This window comes from Octodon degus, unplaced genomic scaffold, assembly GCF_000260255.1.
Source record: "Octodon degus isolate 3935 unplaced genomic scaffold, OctDeg1.0 scaffold00030, whole genome shotgun sequence".
In the NCBI taxonomy this organism is placed as follows: Eukaryota; Metazoa; Chordata; class Mammalia; order Rodentia; family Octodontidae; genus Octodon; species Octodon degus.
Genome location: NW_004524606.1, coordinates 15,799,469 through 15,806,109, shown reverse-complemented (window position 1 = coordinate 15,806,109; position 6,641 = coordinate 15,799,469).

Sequence of the window (6,641 nt, the reverse complement as noted above, 5' to 3'; positions counted from 1 at the left end):
TCTTCTTCTTCTTCTTCTTCTTCTTTCTTTTTTTTTTTTTTTTTTTTTTCAGAACCGGGGATTGAACACAGGCTCTCGTGCTTGCCAGGCAAGCACTTATTCTACTGAGCCAACTCCCCGACCACACCATTGCCCTTCAATGTCTCAAATAAATCTGATCTATTTAGGGGTTAATTTGGTGAACAGGATGACTGGGTTGGTGAAAAATAATCAGAAAAGGAGGTGTCAGGGATTCCAAAATACTAAGTCCATTACTTTAATATTATAGGCAGGTCTGGGAAAAATATGTTGGCTAAAACGGGTCCAAAATTTGTCAGTATTTCTGGGCTGCAACAAGAAAAATAAAAACTGCATTTACTACTGAGTTTACAGCTGATTTCAATGATATAAATTAATTAAGCTTATATTAGCAATTGAAATTTTGTAGTGCCAGATGTATTAGGCATATCAGGATAATAATATTAGCTCATGTTCCATAAGTGCTGAATGCTAGAAAGTAAAATATAAGATTCAGCAATGGTAGACATTATTGTAGCTGTATTATTCACTTTGGGCATATCACACAGAAAGAAAATATTTCTTTGTCAAGTGTGATTTTTCCATCCTAAATAAATTATGTTTGATAATGTAAAAATTAATTGCCAAAAAAATTCAGGATATGTTACTAAATTAGAAAATTAGGTATTTTTTCTTCACCCATTGACATATTATGGGCCTAATATAAAACAGTTCTAATGAAAGGTTTTTATAGATTCCTTTGTACTCTGAGTGAAAGTTATTAGAAAAAAAAATAATTGCCACAACTAAAATAAGTCAACTGTCTCTAGAAATTGGTATAAGTTACAAGAGAAAATGTAAGTACCTGGTTATGATCATTTGCCCCTTGGCTTTCCTGTTTTTATTAGTTACTGGTACATTTGTTACATTCATACAGAATTTGTAATATTTTATGACTACTGATTGTATGTTGTTGAATAAGGATAAAATCTATGAGAATGTTAAGGCTGCTGGTAAATTAAGGTTTAATATTGCATTAAAAGACAAAAGGAGAAAATACAGCCAAATTTCATGCCATAAAAAAACTATATAATTTTTATAAAATTCAAATCTTCTCATGTCTGAATAAGTCTTTAACTTCTACAGTACTTTCATTGGCACAGGGACAATACATAGTCATATACTTTCTGGAATCTGAATGTTCTCAGATCAATTTCCATATATATTTGATACACACCTGTTTTGAATGCACTGAAATGTTATATGTATAAGCAATTCTTCTTTTTGACAAAATCATGTTTTATTATCTTATTTAATATTTCAATTTAACTACCTAATTTATTTTTCCAATTGCTCCATCTTCATTATAAACAATGCACTACATACAGGTAAACATCAATAGAAAAATTAAATTATTATTCATACAAACCAAATTATGTGCCAATTAGATATCTGTGTTAAAAATTGTTGTAATATTATTGAGATATTGCCTAGATGATTTAAAATACTGTAAGCCATTGCTTTTACAGAAATACAACATTTTAAAGAAGTTTCTAATATATAAAAGTATGAAAAATGAAAAGATCTAAAATGATGAGGCAAAACAACACCATATGTATTGGATATGTTTATGTAACTATTTCTTACTAGAGTTTTATTTTTTGAATAACAACTTTGCTTAGATATATAATTCATACACAATATCATGCACCCTTCAATGTATACTATCAAATTTTCTGTAGTAAATTCTCAGAATTACATAAACATTACAAGTCAATTTCAACATATTTTTAACACTTTCAAAAGAAATAATTACCTATTATGTGTCAGCTTATTTTCTACACACATCCTAAGTCCTACCCAACATTAACCTACATTCTGTCTTTATTAAACTACCTGTTCTAAATATTTCATTTGAAGAAAATGATACAGTATGTGATCTTTTGTGTTTGAATTCTAGCACTTAGGTTATTTTTAGTATTATGTACCAGTGTTTGAGAATCTGATTACTTTTTATCAGTGATAGATAGATAGATATAGAGATAGATATATGTATTTGATAAATTTAGTGGATGGTGGACTGTCTTAATTTTATGACTATACAGAAAAACGTTGCATGCACACCAGTGTGTTAGCTTTTGGAAGGAAATGCATTTTCCCTTTTCATTGGTATTCATCTAGAATTACTGGGTCATATGATGTTCTATGCTTAACTTCTAAGAAACTGCCAAAGTTGTTTCCAGAATCCATTGACCTTGATTACCCTTTATCAGAAATGCATTATCATTTCAATTTTTCCATATCTTCATTATCACTATCTTCAAACAATTCTATTTTAGCCATCCTATTGCTATAGTGCAGTGCTATTTCACTATTGTTTTGGCGTATGTGTCCTTAATGACCAGTCAATGTTTACAAAACACTGCATATATTCAACATCATGAATTTGTAAACATACATATCTTAATTATATAAAAATTTCCCCTCCCCCATGTTCCCTTTATTTCAATTTCTATGTTTTCTTCTCTTTTGCAAAAGGCCTATCTCTTTGTATACCTTGTAATCATATCAAAGACAATAATCATATGATGATCTCCATAGATACAGTAAATGCTTTTGATGTAATCCAACATCCATTCATAATAAAGACCCTGAAGAAAATAGGCATAGAAGTATTATATTTCAGTCTAATAAAGACAGTTTATAGTAAACCTACTCACAACACATTTTCCCTCTAAAATCAGTATTGAAACATAACTGCCCACTTGTCACCACTTACCACCATGTCTGTTCATCACAGAGCCTCAATCATTAGCTACAACAATCACCTGAGAAAGAAATAAAAAAGGATATCTACAGGAAAGAAAAAAATCTAATAATCTTTATTTGCAGATGACATGATCCTTTACATACAACATTCAAGAGTCCATGAAAGACTGCTCACATCAATAACAAAGTTCAGCAATATATCAGGATACAAATGAAAATCCATAAATCGATAGTGTTCTTGTTCAGATATAATGAACTTAACAAAAAAGACCTAAGACAGACAATACCATTTGAATAGCATCAACCAAAATTAAATATTTGAGAATTAACCTAACCAAAAAGAGGGAAAACTTTTATGAGGAAAACTACAATATTATGAAAAAATAACATCAGAAAATGGAATGTTATATATTTCTTGTTATATAGGTCTTGCTTTATCTTGGTCTTAACCATCCAGCAGAAAAGTATAAAAACAAGGTATAACAAGTAAAGCCATATCAATATGCTGAGCTGGAAAAGGCTCAAGTCAGAATTTATGATAATTCCCATGCTTATGAATTTATGAGTCATTTTATACATTGTGAGGCAACCCTGATTACTTTCTCTCTTTATCAGAAAAAGGAAAAGATATGAGCATATTAAGCTTAGATTTCACAGTTGACGGCTTTTCTGCTGTAATAGTTTTAATTCCACTTGAAATTAAAAAGAACATAGCCTCTTTCTCTGTATTACATAACACAAACGAGAGCTCAAAGCAAATGTACTTAAGTCCAAGAGATTTTCATCTTTTAAAACTCATTGATTTGATCAATTTGTGCCTGTCTTACTCCTAGAACACTTGTTTCTGTACAACAGGTAATTCCACATAGGTGGGAGGACCACCTACCTGCTGTCTAACTTTGATCCCCAAAACATAAAAATCCCATATCTGATCCACCAAAATTGGAATTTGTTGGACTCTATATTTAAATTTTAATCTTTGTGTTTTCTTCTAACTCTGTTCTTGAGCTTTTTGACATGATCCTGTGCAGACATGAAAAACTGTGTAAGTTGTGGCCTCTCCAATTATCTTGTAACTGAGGCTATCTCTGTTGTCTTTTTTACCCAGCCCAGAGCAAAAGCTTAGAGTTCATAAGTAGTTAAGTTTTAGCAGTTGTTCATGTTGAACAAAGTCAAGGCAAAATCAAAGCAATTTAAAAATAGAGAAAATATAAATTCCCATTGATAGTCTCTCTAAATAGATCAGGGAATTTGGGGGAGAACCAGTGCCTAATCTTGGTGGAAAATGCAGACAAGCCATGGGAGGCCTTCTTAAAATAAACATCACAGGAGACCTACTGAGAATACATACTTACTGAGTAGCCCTTACTCTCAGACTACTTATTTCTTTTTTTCTTAGGACCAGGGATCAAACTCAGGACCTTGTACTTGCCAGGAAGATGCTTACCTTGCTGAGCTATTTTTCCTGATGCCAATACATTAAGTATTTCAAGTAATCTACATAACTTTAGAAAACAAGAATCAATTATATTTTATAATTTAGCTATATTGTATAACTAAAAATTAGAGTACAGGTCATACATAAATTATATATATAAAATATATATATATATATATAATATATATATATATATATATATATATATATATATATATATTACGTTAAATGACAGAGTGTGAATTTGAGCCTATACCTTCCTGATTTCAGTTTGCATGCTATTACTATCACATGTCACTGGTAGCCTATAAAAGATTACGTAAGGTGAATGTAGTTGAACTACATAACTAAAAGACAATAAGAAAATGATTAAACATTGAGGTTAATTGGGAAATCACTTATCTTTATTTTAAAATTCATTCCATTTGAATGTTTGCAAATGTTTTACAAAGAGTACAAAGATGTGAATGAAGTGATTTAAGTAATGAATTATTTACAGTAACTGAAGGAATTCATTAGGAGAAAGATAGTCTGTTGAAAAAATAGTTCTGGGGTACCTGAGAATAGTATGTAAAAATAAAACGCACCTCACCTTTTATTGTCATAAATAGATTACAACTTGAAATATATCATAATCCAAAATGTAAGACATAAAAGTAGAAAACATCTACAAGAAAGAAAAGGAGAAAAGGTTTCTGACTTTTGCTTAGGTCACGATATTTTTGGGTGGAATACAAAGGTAAAAGACAAGGAGGAATGTCACTACCAGGTTTGATCATTACAGAATCAGCTGAGCAGTGGCTATAAAGAAAGACAAACTAGAAGCCTTCATAGGTAAGTGGATGTAGCTAGAGGCTGTGCTCATAAGAGAAATAAATCAGACCCACATGTATGAATATTGCACTGTCTTCCTAGTGTGAGAACCTGAAAGTTATACTAGCTATAGTAAAACAGAAGGAAACTGAACTTGAGGATTAAAATCAAAGATGAGAGAAAGGAGAAAAGACAGGAAAAAAGGAAAGAGTGAAAAACATGCAGGCATATACACAGAATGGCTGAGATGATTGTTTTCATAATTTCCATCATTTGTTTGAAAATAACAATTAATGCTTAGAAGGTACACCATGTCTAACTCTGCATGCTGACATCTGTGATCTGAGCAAAGACACTGTGCACAGTATCATGTAATACAAAGCTTGTGGTTCAATATCTCTCATCGGGTCTTCTAAATGTGTACCTTTTCTAATGTCTTATCAATCATTATACTCCCTTTAAATTAAAATAAACAAAAAAGACAATGAAAAAAGTAAGGTACTTAACATTTTTTAAAAATTCCTCTTAATGAGAAAAAAGATAAAACAACAATAAAACAGCTTCAAAACAGGTTAGTAAGATAGTTAAAATAATACATTGTATATTGTTGTCTACCTAATACTTATTCAGAAGATAAAATACAGATGTGATAACTTGTCTAAACAATATTAGTGCAAATTTTTCTTCTCAATGAACAAAGAGAGGCCCGCTGAGTAAAAATTTCTGCCGCGTTCCAGGCACCCCCAGACCCAGTCCTAGCCCAGGTCCGGTGAGTGTGTGGGAGAGCTTCCTCTCTCCCCTACTCCAACTTGCCCCCTTCAGGCACAGTTCAGGCCTGGCATACATGCCTGAGGTATAACCCTGCAGCTGCAATCCTTGCAGAGAGTGTAGAGGATAGATCCACTCAGCTAGTCTAGGAGCAGAACATCTTGCCACAGGGGCACAACAAGTTCACCCTCAAGGGCAGCAGTGGGAAGGAGCTGAGCACAGCAGCCAGACCCAAGCTAGGCACAGCTGGATAAGTCCAAACTTGGTAGAGCTGCTCCTGAACTTCAGTACGTGCGAAGGTTATAACTACAGCAAAGATCTACAATAAAGGTCAGAAGACAGTGCTACACAAAATGACGAGAAGGAATAAAATGCAACCTCAGAACCCAACCCCAGGGAAACTAACACAGAACAAATTGGAAATCATACAGCTGAAAGCAATGAATCAACAGCTTCTGAAATAAAGAAACAGCTGCAGAAAGGTATAGAGGACCTCAGATTGGAAATAAAAAAGAAATCCCTGAATTAACACTAGCTCGGCTCAAATGCATGCATTAATAGTGTCGATAGTAAATAAGCAACAGCAGAAAGACATAGAGGAAATCAGAGTGTAAATCTTTTCTGAAATAAAAAAAGAACTCTCAGAACTCATAGCATCTGAAGTAAAGAATCAACTACAGAAACATAGGGAGGAAATCCAATCAGAAAAGAATACTGCAGTAAAAGAATTTCTAACTGCTTCTAAAGAAGATATTGATAAAAAAAAATAGAGGAGATTAGAAAAAGGACAGATTCCTTGAATGAGCAATACAGGAAAGAAATAGATCGCATGAAGCAGAGTCAAAGAGATATAGAG